The sequence below is a fragment of the Megalobrama amblycephala genome, linkage group LG23 (assembly GCF_018812025.1).
Source record: "Megalobrama amblycephala isolate DHTTF-2021 linkage group LG23, ASM1881202v1, whole genome shotgun sequence".
NCBI lineage: Eukaryota > Metazoa > Chordata > Actinopteri > Cypriniformes > Xenocyprididae > Megalobrama > Megalobrama amblycephala.
This window is the reverse complement of record NC_063066.1, coordinates 21,152,036-21,170,243: the sequence shown is the minus strand read 5'-3', so window position 1 is coordinate 21,170,243 and position 18,208 is coordinate 21,152,036.

Sequence of the window (18,208 nt, the reverse complement as noted above, 5' to 3'; positions counted from 1 at the left end):
CATTTGATAAAAAACACTTATTTAAAAATAAAAAAGATAGTAATTAGCACTTTAACCAGCAGGTGGCAGCAAAGTAGCATTTATTTGCACACATATCAGCCATTTCCTCTAAACGTTTTTCACTTTGTTTTTGACTAAATATTAAACATTATAAAATAACTAGGTTTGAAAAAACATTTTGTCAATGTGAAGTATGAAATACTCACAAAATCTTATGAAAAACAATAACTTTTATTGTGAATTAATTACACAGAAAGCGAGCACCGCGATCTCCCTTTGTAATCACAGCAGATGTCAGTCAGTGCAGCGCAAGATCAATGATTTCAGCACACTTGTGAAAACACACATTTTATTCAATTAATCTAACTAAAGTGCACAATAAATATTTAATTTTTGAAGCTTTTTTTCACATAAAAGTGTGAAAACTAATGGTCGAATTGAATTTAGCCGAGGAGTAGGGCTGGGCAATATATCGCATGCGATTGTCACGCGCATTTCGTCAGTAAAGCCGGTTCCCTGATTACCGCTAAATCGCCATCACCTGCTTTCAAATGGAGCAGCATTTAATAGACAGAGCCGTAGATCACTGAAAAGCCACGCAATATCGCGTTCATTATCGAAGGCGATTCATCTGCGATATGAACGCGATATTGCGTAGCTTATCAGTGAACTACGGCTCTGTCTATTAAATGCTGCTCCATTTGAAAGCAGGTGATGGCGATTTAGCGGTAATCAGGGAACCGGCTTTACTGACGAAATGCGCGTGACAATTGCATGCGATATATCGCCCAGCCCTACCGAGGAGGAACATTGAGGTACGTCTTTATTTATTTATTTTCTAAGCTATTACACTACTGATGCTCAACACACCAGCAAATGACATCTCACCGGAAGTTATCGAGCTGGCTTATATTAATGCGGAAGTTCTAAAGAACGCTCCGCGCATATAGTCCATTAATGGTAAAATGAATGTTTTGAAATGTAATCTGGTATTTCCTACTGATACACTACAGCAAAAGATATAAATAACCATCTTAAAACCATTTTTGGTGAAAATACTGATGTGCCTAAGACGTTTGCACAGTAACAGTGTATACGGTTATGGATTTGATTGAACAAACTCATCTAAAATATTGAATTTAGTGTCATGTATCATTCGTGCTACTGATTTAATATCTGTAATCCTGTGTCTTGTCAAAGCAGTTGGACCTATGATTTTCACATAACTGATGATTAACAATATAAGAAATGCCCTAAAGTAGGGACCCGAAGCATCTAGAGACAAGAAAGTCATATGCTGCGCGACCTCCGTCCCAATTCGCACGCTATCCGTCCTAAATAGTATTCAAAATTAGAATTAGTGTGTACCGAATCATAGTATGTTGAAATGAGTATTTCGAAGATACATGGATAGTCTACTTTTTCCGAATCCGAAGTGTAGATCCATGCATACTCTTATGGCTAATATTGCCCACAACCCATTGCGTGTTGGACGAGGATTCGATTAGAACTACAAATACAAGGTATTAAAGACTACAAACATGGCAGATGTGCGAGTCCAAAGGTTAAGTAGAGGGGGTTTGACTCGTAATTAATTATCAGTGTCTAACCTGCTGAAAAAGAATATTTATTCAGTGTTACCAACATTATATATCATCTGCAATAGTACTATGAGCTTTTATAAAGATGCGTTTGGTCATGAACTTTTAAATGCAAACACATGAGGAGAGTTCTCCGCATGAAAGACACACGATTGGCAGATCAACGTGCTACTACATTTATCTCTGAAATGGTAGGAAATTAAATTAAACTGAATGTGGAGGATTTTAACTGACAGGGCAGTTTAAACGGTGATAGGATGCACATATCTAAGCGACAGAACAGTCTGTTAAAGACCCAACTATGACGAAGTAGCATGTCCCAAAGCTTGCCTACTATTCTGGTTCACACTCAAAAGTATGTACTTTTTCTTCACAAAACAGTACATACTTTTAGGACATAGTATAGGTGAACTGGGACACAGACTTGGGAGTGGGCTTTTGACTTACCTAGCGCTTAGCAATCAGCAAACAAAAATACAATTTCAAAATCTAAAAAAAATCTAAAATGTCTTATAATTATTTTGATTTATTTAGTTTAAAACGAATAACTATTTCCAGAATATTTCAAAATTTACCCAAATGTTTCAAGCTAATTAGCTGGTTTAATAGATGTGCAAAAATAATATGGCACTTATTTTTCACAGCATAAGCTACAAATGTCCTTTTTTCAGAATGCTACTTCACAGCATGTTTAACAGTGATACGACTAATTTAACATTTTTTTCATAAGCCCCTATGTACTAAACTATAATTTAGTATAATTATAGAGTAATTTACTCAAACTATTCAGTGCAGCACATTTAGACCTCAATATTCTCAATCGTCCTTTATGATAAATAATTAAGCATTCTTAATTTGGAAACTGAGATTGCACTGCGCGATCCTGTACTTCATGCAATATCCTCTATTTCATTGCCTTAATTTAATAAATTAAATATCAACATTATGTTGATATTATGTTAGCGGTGTCCTCGGGGACTTCTTGTTGTGAAGTGTCTTTTCAATTTCCTCTGCATCATTTTCATAATGCGGATGTGCTGGAGCCAAACTGTTTTCCACGTTCTGAGTGCGCTAACAATCGGCCACCTGTCAGGGCTGGATTTCATCCCTTTTCGCTCGGGTTCGGAACAGTGAGATTATAAGCCACTTTCAGGTTGTGTGGAAACATTCTGTCACGCCATTGTTTGATCAGAGAGGGACAAGCCTGCTAAATAATTAAGAGATCAGCACCCCTTTGAGAGAATACAGTGCTAAGCCCTACATGAGAGGCAACCCAGGATCCTGCTCGGGCTCAAAGCATCCGCATTAAAACAAGTAATCATCATGTGCACGATGCTGAAGTTAAATGAGAATTTTTCTTCTCCCTTACATGTGTTTTCTCGCGCGTTTGCTCTGTCAATCTGTACCGTAAAGAGATTTGCTTTTCAAAACAAGGCATGCAAGAGCTTAAAAAGCATGGTTTAATAAGCACCGAGACACATCCATCTTTGTTCGCTGGAGATAAGTTAAAATGTGCACGGAGCGAGGCATTCTGGGAAGGCTGGAGGACTGCCCATTGTGGTGCATCTCTTCCTTATGTTTGTTACATGCACAAACACTTTGTCTTAAAGCCTTTTAATGGAGCTAAAAAAGAAATGGCAGGAAGGGAAAAAATGAGTCACACTTTTCTCTTTACAATTCGAAGGTGTTTGGCATGTTCGCTTTATGCCATCTCGGAGATTAGGGAATTCAACCAGCTTCTGTTCCCCCAGCATGTCCTCTTTCAACTCCCCCCTCCTCGCCAGCAGCCCCCCGTGTCACGGAATTAAACACACTCCTTATTTATTTATTTTATTTTATTTTTATTATTATTCATCCGCCGGAAAAGAGGCACCTCAGATACCTGTGACTTATAACACGCTCCCAGCCGTGCCTTTGATTGATTTTTTTGACAGAAATGTCCTCATTAGGTCGCTACAAATGGCATGAAAAGACGCACGCCGCAGAGAAGGGAAGAGGAGAGGGAAAGTGGAGGGGAGAGGAGGGAAGAAAAAGTTTGCTTGCTTTTTGACACTTGCCAGCTTTTATCTATGTGGCATTTCCAGAGTACGCTTCAAAGTTGCAAGCATGCATGCGGGTGCACGAGTGCATGGTACCGAGGAGCGCCTCTATAATTATAATGCACAATTAATTAAAGAAAAGGAGTATAATAGATTCCAGATGAACCTCTGTGACTAATTATCATGTCTTTGATAGTGGAAGTGTGCAGACGGAGCGAGAGAATGAAAGAGAGTGAAGGGGGCTCAGGGCATGAGAGAAAGAAAGAAGTTGAAAAAAAGAAAAAAAAACAAAACGTATGGAATGGGAAAGAGATGGTGGTGGAAAGGGGAGTTTTGAATGTTCCCCAACATGGCATCCGGAGATGGGGTTGCACAGTTGAATTCAAAGCCTGTTTTCTTAATTAAAGGGTTTAATAGGAATGGGGTTGTGCTGCCTGAAGAGAGAACGAGAGAGAGAGAGGATTATGGGGGATAGGCGATGGGGAAGATGAGACTTGAGATAAACAAAAGTTCTGTTTTTTTTTTTTTTTATCTTTGCCTTGCTTAGATAAGTTTTGGAATATTTGCTGTGTTCATTTGTGCTACATTTTCAAGTCGGCCACTTATTTTTGGCATGTGATTGAAATGATATTTTGGTGCAGCTTCAGATGGCAGCGGTATTAAGATAAGTAGCTTTGCTTTAAGTGTAACACCACAATAATCTCTCTCATATTGCCACCTTTTAACTGCTCTCTCTTTTTCTTTTGTGAAATTTGGAATACAAGTTCTGAGTATGGCTCCGACCTGGTTTATACTATACACAACACTGACAGGCATGCAGTGATGTGTATACAGCAATAATAGACTCATTTAAACCACTGTAGGCATAACAGAGATTCAAAAATAAACAGATTAGGATTAATTATCTAGTGTGTGGAGTGTAAATTCATCCTGAAGATTTCTTTAGGTATAGAGCTATGTGTGTGGAGTTACACGCTCAACCATGTGCCTGTGTGTGTGTGTGTGTGTGTGTGTGGCTGCAGATGGAGTCCTTGGCGAAAACCTGTTGACACATTGAGACCATTAGTGCTGTTTTCCTTCTACTCTCACTGCCAGTCTGCCTCTGCCACCTCTCCTGCTGACGAGAGTAAAAATACTCCGTGATGCCTAATGCCAGCGCTTTCTGTTTTAAAACCCACGGTTCGCCCATCTGTAAGGCTCTGTAACGTTAGTTATGAAAATATAAGCGCAAGTCTCACATAAGAAAAAGAAGAGAGTATATCTTGCATAAGGAAAATGTTAAGATTTGTTTTGCATAGTCACATTATTTTTATGACAATTAAGCACATTTCACGTTTTATAATTTTTAATTACTGCAATGCATCACTATTCTACAGTGACAGTAAATAAACAAATACATACACACACATACAATACAATAATAATAATAATAATAATATTCCATAGAATTATTACTGTAATAAAATATTTTTATTATTATTTACACTATGCAATGCTACCCTGACATATAACACTTTGCAATTTAAATAATATATTTTACGCTTATGAGAATTCATGTCACATCCTTGATTCTGATTGGTCAATAGCTGTGTTTTATTCACGATAAAACACGGCTATGACCGCTTCACCCAACAGTTCTGTGTATCACTACACAACATCATTAGCATGTAAACTGTATGTTCTCAATTGATATTGTTCATTGAAGCTTACTGTCTTATGTAGAAGAGTACTCTGAGAAAAAGATTGAGTGAGCAAGTTTATTACTTGCATTCAGATGTAGCATTTTCCTTCAGCTCAGTCCTATGTTCATAATAAAAAATCTCTTTAAATGTCCGATGTATTATCTTGTCCTTTTAACAATTAAGGGGTTTTCCCGTGACTGACAGCGCTAGTCAAAGCATTTGTCAGTTGCGTCTTGTTCCGTGTTCACAACAATTCAGTCTTTTCAATGTAAAAGTCTTCGCTACTGACTGACACACTCATAAAGACAGTCTTTGCCGCCATCCTATGGCATAATAATGTAACTTCTGTTGCTGTTCATGGCCAGGGACTATTTTTTTCCAGCGGAAGGAAGGCTTTTAGTAAGAGTTTACTTCATAAAAGTTGCATTGTTACATATTTTTGGCTTTAATATTTGTATTGTGTGGTAACCATTTTATAAAAGCAATAAGGTACTTGAAGCTAGTGCTGTATCGTGAATAAGTCACGGCTGAAGGGGTAACAATGCCCTTCAGCCGTGACTTATACACAGCCCCTCATACCTTATTGCTTACTTATGTAGCAACTTGACAGATAGACAGATAGATGGATAGATTGATGGATGGACATAAATTATTGATTTGAGTTGAAATGTTTTATTATGTGAGAATAAGGAAACTATTGAAATGAAATGGTGAAACAGTGTAGGAGATTGGTTACCAGGCACAATGGTCAATTGTACCATTTAGCATCATTATTAAGATCCGTTAGACTTCAGATTGCTGTGATTGACCAATCAGAATCAAGTATTCTAGACATATGTGTTTGATTTTTGGGTGAATATGTCTGGGACAGGTTCTTGACAGGTTTTGTGAGAGACGTCTTTGTGAGGTTTTGTTAAGCCATTTTTAACAGACATCATGTGATCGTTTTGAACCCTTGTTCACACTCTTATAGGTTTGATTTGGATGCGTTTCACCTCTTCCTGTTGGACCGGTGGACAAGAGATCATTTAGGGGAGGCTGAAATACAAGACCATGCTCTGATGATATAGATATGAAAGAGTACGGGAGGCTCATTTGAAATGTTTGTGCGAAAATGAAAAAGGAGGAGAGAGAGAGTGTGAGAGTGACAGAGAGCAAGAGAGAAGGGAAAGTCGGTGGCAGTGCTGAACCTGACACTAATGAGCCGCCTTTCTGATGGGACCTGACAGCGCAGAAGAAAGTTGAATCCCTCGACACTGACGCTACACAACACTCCCTCCTAATTGGAGCAGTGTGTATGTGTGCGTGGTGTGTGCAGGGAAACCTGGGCAGAAATAAGATCCGCTTTGTGCGAAACATGTTAATAACAATGATAATACACTCTTGAGAGTGACTGGGACCAAGGCTTATTTGTAGACGCACAACCCGGCGCGTCTGAGGTTGACATTGTTCGCTACACCCGAACTCTCTTTCTTTCTTTCTTTCTCTCATTCACACTTTCTCTGCTTTATTTGCATGCATTTGAGGAAATTGTTGTGGTAGGGCTGTTGATTTAAATTACTGTGCAACTGTCTTCAATGTAATGCATTAATGATCAAAACAGGGCTTTAAATATAGGCTAATTTGGTATTCATCCTGTGTGTGTGTGTGGAAAAACACTTTTATATTTCATAACTGGACAGAGCAACAAATTTCTGTAATTAGTTTTATTATGCTAGAGACCCATGTAAAGCAACAACAACCCCATCCAGATCATTCTTTCTGTGTACTGCTGTTTTGACCTCATGACCTGTGTTTTTTAAAAGTAATGTGTTACAATATTGCGTTTCTCCCTAAAATTCAATTCAATGATGCACTGTAAAAAATAAAAAGTTGAGAAAACTTAAAAGTTGAAGGCAACAAACTTCAGCAGATTTTTGAGTTTTCTCAACTTGTATTCAGTTTATAAAACAAAAAGTTGAGAAAACTCAAAAATCTCCTACAAAAACAAGTTGAGAAAACTCAAAAATCTGCTGAAGTTTGTTGCCTTAAACTTACACGTTTTCTCAACATTTTATTTTTTACAGTGTGGAAATGGAGTTCAATTCTGCCGTAAAGCAGTTTTCATTTGTTCAGCTGAGGTCAGTTCAGTGTTGATTCAGTACAGTTCAATAACTGTGTAAAGATCATCAAATATGAAATGAGTTCATCTATTCATCTATAAAGCAGCTCTGTTGAAAACAGTGATGTCATCATCCAGCTCAGTTCAGTTCTTATCCAATAATGTCAGTACAGTCAAATCAGTAATATTGCTGAATATTATGTGAATATTATGGAAAGTAATGTGTTACATTACTTTTGTGTTACTTTTCCTGACCTGTGCTGGGCTTGTTTGTTTAAAAAAAAAAAAAAAAGTACTATTTTTTTTTTGGCAAATGTAAAGGCCCACCAAAAGTGAAATGATTAAGTCTCAGGCTGAAAGTAATGCAAATTCATGCTGGTACAGTAGATGGCGCAACTCAAACAAACCTTTCAGCTGTGCTCCCATTATGGATTACAGAAGAATAGGACACAGAAGAAGAAAGTTCAACACTCTGACTGCATTCGAAATCACATACTCTTTGATTTTGAATAAGTAATTACTTCACGACCACTAAAAAATTATGTTCTATATAGTATGAGTGTGTGTAGTATGAATGTAATCTGGACGTACTACATTCACCATGCTTTCATTATCATGTGACCCACCAGCGTCAGTTACGTCGCTTCACTGCCATTGACAAATCCTCCCCCGTGGCCTCATGGGATAGTAAAGTGTCCATCGAATGCACACTTTAGAATCTCGCCGGAAGTAGTAGGTCATCCAGGTACTTTTTGCCAACTCTTTTATGAGAACTGTGAATTCTGACATACTTTTTTTGTCATATACTGTTTTTCACCTACTATTTAGTAGGGAAGTATGTGATTTTGGATGTAGCCTCTTCAGCAATAGTAATAATAATAATAATAATAAAAAAGAAATGCAAATGTGGTTTATCTAAAGTCATTTTTACTTATTAGTATGGTTGAATTGGATTATCAAAGGTCAGCAGCAAATACATTGGTTAATAAAGTAAGATTAATACATAAATTATGTTTGTGTTATTTAACATATTTAATATACAGGTGCTGGTCATATAATTAGAATATCATCAAAAAGTTGATTTCACTAATTCCATTCAAAAAGTGAAACTTGTATATTATATTCATTCATTACACACAGACAGATATATTTTAAATGTTTATTTCTTTTAATTTTGATGATTATAAATGACAACTAAGGAAAATCCCAAATTCAGTATGTCAGAAAATTAGAATATTGTGAAAAGTTTCAATATTGAAGACACCTGGTGCCACACTCTAATCAGCTAATTAACTCAAAACACCTGCAAAGGCCTTTAAATGGTCTCTCTGTCTAGTTCTGTAGGCTACACAACCATGGGGAAGACTTCTGACTTGACAGTTGTTCAAAAGACGAACATTGACACCTTGCACAAGGAGGGCAAGACACAAAAGGTCATTGCAAAAGAGGCTGGCTGTTCACAGAGCTCTGTGTCCGAGCACATTAATAGAGAGGAGAAGGGAAGGAAAAGATGTGGTAGAAAAAAGTGTACAAACAATAGGGATAACCGCACCCTGGAGAGGATTGTGAAACAAAACCCATTCAAAAATGTGGGGGAGATTCACAAAGAGTGGACTGCAGCTGGAGTCAGTGCTTCAAGAACCACTACGCACAGACGTATGCAAGACATGTGTTTCAGCTGTCGCATTCCTTGTGTCAAGCCACTCTTGAACAACAGACAGTGTCAGAAGCGTCTCGCCTGGGCTAAAGATAAAAAGGACTGGACTGCTGCTGAGTGGTCCAAAGTTATGTTCTCTGATGAAAGTAAATTTTGCATTTCCTTTGGAAATCAGGGTCTCAGAGTCTGGAGGAAGAGGAGAGGCACACAATCCACGTTGCTTGAGGTCCAGTGTAAAGTTTCCACAGTCAGTGATGGTTTGGGGTGCCATGTCATCTGCTGGTGTTGGTCCACTGTGTTTTCTGAGGTCCAAGGTCAACGCAGCCGTATACCAGGAAGTTTTAGAGCACTTCATGCTTCCTGCTGCTGACCAACTTTATGGAGATTTCATTTTCCAACAGGACTTGGCACCTGCACACAGTGCCAAAGCTACCAGTACCTGGTTTAAGGACCATGGTATCCCTGTTCTTAACTGGCCAGCAAACTCGCCTGACCTTAACCTCATAGAAAATCTATGGGGTATTGCGAAGAGGAAGATGCGATATGCCAGACCCAACAATGCAGAAGAGCTGAATCAGAGCAACCTGGGCTCTCATAACACCTGAGCAGTGCCACAGACTGATCGACTCCATGCCACGCCGCATTGCTGCAGTAATTCAGGCAAAAGGAGCCCCAACTAAGTATTGAGTGCTGTACATGCTCATACTTTTCAAGTTCATACTTTTCAGTTGGCCACAATTTCTAAAAATCCTTTCTTTGTATTGGTCTTAAGTAATATTCTAATTTTCTGAGATACAGAATTTGGGATTTTGCTTAGTTGTCAGTTATAATCATCAAAATTAAAAGAAATAAACATTTGAAATATATCAGTCTGTGTGTAATGAATGAATATAATATACAAGTTTCACTTTTTGAATGGAATTAGTGAAATAAATCAACTTTTTGATGATATTCTAATTATATGACCAGCACCTGTACAGTAGTCAGCATTTGAAGTGGATCAAAAAAGTTAATCAAACTTGTCCAAAGAACTAAGTTGTCTAAGAAGAAGGTTTTGCTGAAAGGTTTTGATCCTTCAAATGTTGACTACTGTATATTGCAGGTTTGCGTAATTTTTTTGTGTTTGCATTTCACTGTTTTTATTCATTTTGAGGAATAATGAAACAAATTTGTGCAAGTTCAATGAATAAATGCATGTTCACGTTTTGTCTAAAACTATGACTGTTCACACAGCACACACACTCCTCTGCACTTACTTCCTATTTCTCTCCACATGGGGACAGGAGATGTGTGATGGGAAAATAAAGTAATATGCGTTACTTATTTGAAAAAGTAACTCAGATATTTTGTTGTAAATTTAAAGGTAATGTGTTACTTTACTAGTTACTTGAAAAAGTAATCTGATTACGTAACTCACTTTACTTGCAATGCGTTACCCCCAACAGTGCTCACGACGTTGTCAGATAACATTGGATGTTTATTGTACAGAAAACAACATTGGTTGAATGTTAAGCAACGTGTGCAAAAGTCTTGAGTGTGCAAAAGCTTTTGGGTCCACTACACATTCAACCTTGATGTCTAAATTTAAAGGTGCTCTATGTAAGAATGACAGCTAGTGGTCGAAATGGGTACTGCAGTCCATATTCAAAATATTGTTTGCCCCGCCCCCTCCTCCTCAAACTCAATGCTCTCGCGGGTTGCCAGTTTGAAGACACGCAACAGGAGCGAGCTCAATTGACATTGGAAGGTGAGGAGGACTTACACACTGTAAGATAATTAGCTGATTTATTGATTTATGATGAGTTGATGTCGCGTTTTAATATGCTCCCGTTCATAAAGATTTTTAGATGGATGCTGAGGCTTTTTAGGTCGGGTAGAATCTGCGATCTCTGACCCAGTCTGTTCTCTAGCTTCCATGGCTGCAATTCGCTGCATGTGTTTTCCGCTAACTGGCAACCCGGGGTGGCGAAATACTATTGGGTAAATTGGCAATCTTGCACGGACCGAAACAAAAATTCAGACAAATTTCAAAGTAAAATAACTGGCTGTAGCAATGGTTTTCAGAGAAACGAATATGTGAACTGAGCATGTATAATAAATATCTGCAAACATATTATGGTATTTTTATGCTTTAGTACAGTCAAAAACGTACATAGAGCACCTTTAAAAACTAAATTATAGATCTGTGGTGTGGAATTGTGCAAGAGACAAAGGCTGATACTGAACTTTCATTTAACACCTTTCAAGTAGTGTCGAGATTGATAGTTTAATTTCTCTTGAAATGTGATGTCACATCGGGAATTGATGTCATATTTGGTTGGAATAATTTGTTAAGACTGTGTCACTAGCATAACAAAATAAACATATTTAAGACAAAAGAGGATTTATTTAATTTATTTAATAAAGACAGCTGATTTTGTCAAATTTTAAGATATTTCATTTGACAGAATTTGATTAAGGTGACAGGGGAAACGCACATCTCTGGCAGGAAAGTGATTAAATTATCTTAAAAACATAATATATCTTCAAATACATGTGTTATTTGGCATAAATGTGTATCTAAACTTGATTTATATACAACATCCTCTTGGGAGCAATTTAAATTCATGTTTTGAATGTAATACAAACGTTTCAGTTTCCTCAGGGACTGAAAAGCCAACGCATGCAGAGAATAGCCCATTAGCACAAAAAGTGACCAGGCTTATTTAATCACACTTAGTCAATATTATCTCTTTCATGCTGAAATTCAATACAAAATAAGGTTTTCGCATCAAGCTGATTCTAATTGACAAAGCGCTCTAAAAAGCGAGGCAGGTTAAAACGAGAGGCGGACTGATTGCAGTATACTCACTCCTGAGGTGATTACAGGGCCTGACTCTCACGCTCAAATGAATGTGGACTCAATTATGTTTCCCTTTTTGTCCTCCGTTGCCAATAGATTCCTCCCCCCAACCCCTATGGTGCTGTTTCCTCCTCTGAATCAATCATTTTTAATTTATCGGGGGGATTTATGTGACAATGGCTGATGAGAGTTTCAATAAGGCAGGAGAGGAGAGAAAAAAAAAACAGATGAAAAAAAAAAAGCCTATGCAAATCTCTTGGATGATGCGATTAGTGTTGGAAACCAAATCAAGGCTGACTTGAATAGACACAGAACACAAAATCATATTAGGTTGAATTCGATGTGCATGGCTTTACATTCAGCGCTGCATATTCTCTCTCTCTTTCTATTTGTCTTTTCTGATTTTACTGACCTGAAAATGCTTTTCCACATCACATATTCTCTGAATATTCCTGGCTGTTCTCGTCCTGTGCCCCTCACACAGATGTTTTGGAGGTTTAAGTACAACAGACACAAGCTCAGCGGCTCCCCGAATGGGACCGGAACAAAGTGCTGCCACTTATTCTGTTATCACATTTCACAGCACGCAACACATGTACAAGTTCACAACGATTCCCCTCAGGTTATGTTTGACGTCCTAGCCATGATGCTTTTGTACATCAGAAGTATATATGATGTTAATTTTGTAGGTAAGAGCAGTGAACCGTACATCAAAAAAGAATTACATATCATTTTCCTGTGATCATTTTAGCATGGTTAAATAGAGAGTGGTGTGAGGTATGACAGTATCTCTTAGTGAAAAGGCTGATAGCTTATATGTTATGTGTGTGTGTGTGTTTGAGTCACAGGGCATGGCATACATGGCCAGGTCCTCGGCGTGAGGTTCCCTAGCACAGATGGCCCTCTCTGTAGGGCAGGGCAGGGAACGGGGACTCCCCCCTCGGCCCCCCTCCGCTGCAGAAGGTCGAACTGTCCGAGCAGTCAGGGATGCCTCAGCCAGTCGCGTGCCTCACTTGTCTCTGCAAATGTGTAAACATGGCCATAAACAGACTAAAAAAGACTGCCATAAGCTGATTTAAATAGGTTTTTTGCTCTTAAATAAGATTCAGCCCTACTGAAATTAAAAGTACTGAAGCCGGGTACACACTGCACGATTTTCAGTTGGATCGCTCTTTTTCTCGCATAACAGGACTATCTGGGGTACCATTTAGTTGCTGTTTCATGGACATTACACAACGGATTGGCGACAGGGGGTCACACATTACATAACATTTCAACAGGAAGAATCACAGACAACTTTGTCTGGTATACGCACTACGTTTCACAACCAAACACACGTGAGAAGTGATACAGGAAATAACGTAAGATCACAGGAGTCAAATGGTAAAACGATAGCCTGCAAGATGCTTGTGATCCAGGTTGTATGTGTGCCGATTTGCAGTGAAAAAGAATAACAGAGAAGAATAGGAAAGAGAGAATTTTTTCTTGCAGAAGCCATGCTGATGATTTGTTGCAGTCTATGGCTCCTCCCCTTGAACTTTCCCTTGCCCTGAACTTTCTCTTGCTCTCATTGGCTGTAGGTTGACACCAATGTAATTTCCAGTCAGAATACATTTCACACTGCAGGACCCTGAGTCGTAGTCCAGATATTTAGCATGCTAAATACTGTATTTCACGGGCATCAGCGTTGCATCAGCACTTCTCTCAGATTGCGTGTTGGATCACACACACCACTACGCGACTGTCACTTACATGAACAAGCACCAATTTGCGTCTGATTTTGGGCATTTGTCTGCGATTTCTACAAAATTTTCAGCGAGTGAAAATCGGGGATAAAATCGTGAAGTGTGTACCCGGCATAAAATCAGATACAGTTGTAAATGTAGACTAATAAAAGACATTTTATTTTACGCATAGCGGACCATCTCATGGGAGCTGCCATTTTGAGATCACATGACCAGTTGAATACTACTCGCTTTTATCTCTGTAACATCTCTGTTTTTGTTTGTGGTAAAAAAATAGTTGGTGACTGCAAATAGTGCATTTTTTTCAATGGAATTGGCCTCATGCTCTCATGGCAATTTGTAATTATTTTATGTTTTGGTGAATTGGTGGCTAATTCATTCATACAGTCTCCTTCATACACTTTCGTTAAAATCTGCTTACAGAGGTCCACCTTCATGCTTTTTCTAAAAATGAAATAAGTTGTTCATACAAAAACCTCATAAAATAGTTACATTTTCTTATGAGAGCAGGTTGAAATTGGTAACCTAATTGGAAATTTCTTTTGCATGATATTACATCCACACCACTAGGTGTCAGTATAAGTCTAAGATGTATGTCATATTGCTCAGTGCAACAAATACCAAAAAAAAAAAAAAAAAATGCTATCGCCTTAAAGAAAAAGTGCATTTCTGTGAAAGGTCTTCCACAAATATAGAAATGGTCACATACAGCGAGAGATGTTTGAATAAGCAAAGCTTATGATTTGTGAGGAAACCAACAACTTCCGGTCGTAGATCTAGAAGAGATGTAACTTCCATGAGTCCACTGGGAGATGGGCGTCCAGACGTTGCTTTATGTTCAATAAGGCCACAGAACAGTGCGTGCTGATCTGATGAATGGTGGCCGCTGAGCTGTGCAGTCTGGTGGCAGTGGGGGGGATATTCCAACCTTCCAGAATCTTCTCAGGGAAGCCAGATCAATAGAGAGACACACAGATGGCTGGGGTTGTTCCTGCTCAGTGAGATTTGGAAAAAGTCTTGAGGAAGGATTAGAGTTGCTTCTGCTATTCCAGGGAAGGGCCAGACTAAAATCAGGTCAGAGGAGGTAAACAAGGAGACAGGAAAGATTTGTCAAAGTCTAAGAGTGACCTGACCTGTCTACTGGGCTCACACTTTGAGAAGTTCCTCAGGTGCCAACAAATATATAAACTTGGGGATCAGCTGGCATACAGTATTTTGTCAGAATGTCTTACAGATGAATAGTTGATATTAGTTCATAGTTAATACTGCAAATGATGCAACTTAGATTCAAACTTGGCTCTGTTTAGTGAACATTTCTGCAAAACTGTAAAACATACTGTACTGTACATACAATTCACGTAGTTTCCAGTTAAAATTAATACTAGTGGCAATAAAACACAAACAACTTTTATTCCTATTCACACAAATTGATTACAGGGGCATTGATTAATAAAGGCTTATTTTCACATGGTTCCATGCACAATATGTTGCACAACTATGTTATGACCTCAAAACAGTTTTACTATAGTGCGCGATTTATAAACTAATACATTTTGATGTTTGTATCACATATCCAGCTCCATATGTGTGGCTTTTCTAACATAGTAAACTTGCTCAGTAGCTCACCTGGTACAGCACTGCACTTGTGATGTGGAGCGTTTGGGAATGAGTCCCTGTTAGGGTTTAGTGTAGATGGTACGTTATTTTCAAATGCAACAGAGCTTTAAACTTTTAGCGCCACTCACCGGACATTTCACTTTGAAAGTGTTGTGAAACATGCAAGAAGCAATGTAATGATCATTTTGCATTAAGTTCTCCACAGGCACATTTTTGTCAAGTTAGCCTGAATTAAAATAATGCCTACTTGTAACAAGAAACCAACAAGTTAATGCTGCCAATGGAGTTTTCATTTAATCAATACACTATAATATGTTTATAAACACTTTATTATATTATATTATATTATATTATATTATATTATATTATATTATAGTCACAAATTCAACCATGCCATCAGCACCAGACCCTGCAACTCTGCCCACTCATTCACTTTCACCCAAATACTAACCTAGATCAAAAACTAAAATGTACACACTCATTAAAGGGATAGTTCACCCAAAAATGAAAATTATCCCATGATTTACTCAAGCCATCCTAGGTGTATATGACTATCTTCTTTCAGACGATCACAATCTGAGATATATTTAAAAATATCCTTAGTCCTCCAACAAGGTTTATAAGGGTTGTGAATGGGGGGCCGTGTTTTAAAACAACAACAACAACAAAAATGCATCCATCCATAATCAAAGTAATCCATATGACTACAGAGGGTTAATAAAGGCGTTCTGAAGTGAAGAGATGCATATTTGTGAGAAAAATATTCATATTTAAAACTTTATAAATTCAAATAACTTGCTTCTGGCGGACAACCGTACGCATACTTCGCAAGTTGATTTGGGCGGAAGAGTATTCTTTGACCCGACGCAATGACAAACACAGAGGCACAGAGAAAAGAGCAAAACAAAACACCAGTCACGAATTACAAGTCTAAAACGAGAAATTTTAAAGAGAAATGTTGGAAGATTTTGATATAAGAGAAGAGGAGCTCGGGCTTTATTTGTTTGAACCGTGAGGGGCATCTAAACTTACAATCCTCCTACATCCTGTGTCATACATTGCGTAAGGGGGTTACTCATTTGGCGCAAATCGACTTGCGAAGTATGTTTACAGTCATCCGCCAGAAGATACAAAGTTTTAAATATGGATATTTTTTTTACAAAAACGCATCCCTTCTCTTCAGAAGGCCTTTATTATCCCTCTGGAGCTGTATGGATTACTTTGAATTATGGATGGATGCATTTTTGTTGTTTTAAAACGTGGCCCCCCCATTCACAACCATTATAAACCTTGGAGGACTAAGGACATTTTTAAATATATCTCCAATTGTGTTCTTCTGAAAGAAGATAGTGATATACAGTGGGTACGGAAAGTATTCAGACCCCCTTAAATTTTTCACTCTGTTATATTGCAGCCATTTGCTACAATCATTTAAGTTCATTTTTTTTCCTCATTAATGTACACACAGCACCCCATATTGACAGAAAAACACAGAATTGTTGACATTTTTGCAGATTTATTAAAGAAAAACTGAAACATCACATGGTCCTAAGTATTCAGACCCTTTGCTCAGTATTTAGTAGAAGCACCCTTTTGATCTAATACAGCCATGCGTATTTTTGGGAAAGATGCAACAAGTTTTTCACACCTGGATTTGGGGATCCTCTGCCATTCCTCCTTGCAGATCCTCTCCAGTTCTGTCAGGTTGGATGGTAAATGTTGGTGGACAGCCATTTTTAGGTCTCTCCAGAGATGCTCAATTGGGTTTAAGTCAGGTCTCTGGCTGGGCCATTCAAGAACAGTCACGGAGTTGTTGTGAAGCCACTCCTTCGTTATTTTAACTGTGTGCTTAGGGTCATTGTCTTGTTGGAAGGTAAACCTTCGGCCCAGTCTGAGGTCCTGAGCCTTCTGGAGAAGGTTCTCGTCCAGGATATTCCTGTACTTGGCTGCATTCATATTTCCCTCGATTGCAACCAGTCGTCCTGTCCCTGCAGCTGAAAAACACCCCCACAGCATGATGCTGCCACCACCATGCCTCACTATTAGGACTGTATTGGACAGGTGATGAGCAGTGCCTGGTTTTCTCCACACATACCGCTTAGAATTAAGGCCAAAAAGTTTATCTTGGTCTCATCAGACCAGAGAATCTTATTTCTCACCATCTTGGAGTCCTTCTGGTGTTTTTTAGCAAACTCCATGCAGGCTTTCATGTGTCTTGCACTGAGGAGAGGCTTCTGTTCGGCCACTCTGCCATAAAGCCCCGACTGGTGGAGGGCTGCAGTGATGGTTGACTTTCTACAACTTCCTCCCATCTCCCGACTGCATCTCTGGAGCTCAGCCACAGTGATCTTTGGGTTCTTCTTTACCCCTCTCACCAAGGCTCTTCTCCCCCGATAGCTCAGTTTGGCCGGATGGCCAGCTCTAGGAAGGGTTCTGGTCATCCCAAACATCTTCCATTTAAGGATTATGGAGGCCACTGTGCTCTTAGGAACCTTAAGTGCTGCAGACATTTTTTTGTAACCTTGCCCAGATCTGTGCCTTGCCACAATTCTGTCTCTGAGCTCTTCAGGCAGTTCGTTTGACCTCATGATTCTCATTTGCTCTGACATGCACTGTGAGCTGTAAGGTCTTATATAGACAGGTGTGTGGCTTTCCTAATCAAGTCCAATCAGTATAATCAAACACAGCTGGACTCAAATGAAGGTGTAGAACCATCTCAAGGATGATCAGAAGAAATGGACAGCACCTGAGTTAAATATATGAGTGTCACAGCAAAGGGTCTGAATACTTAGGAGCATGTGATATTTCAGTTTTTCTTTTTTAATAAATCTGCAAAAATTTCAACAATTCTGTGTTTTTCTGTCAATATGGGGTGCTGTGTGTACATTAATGAGGAAAAAATGAACTTAAATGAGTTTAGCAAA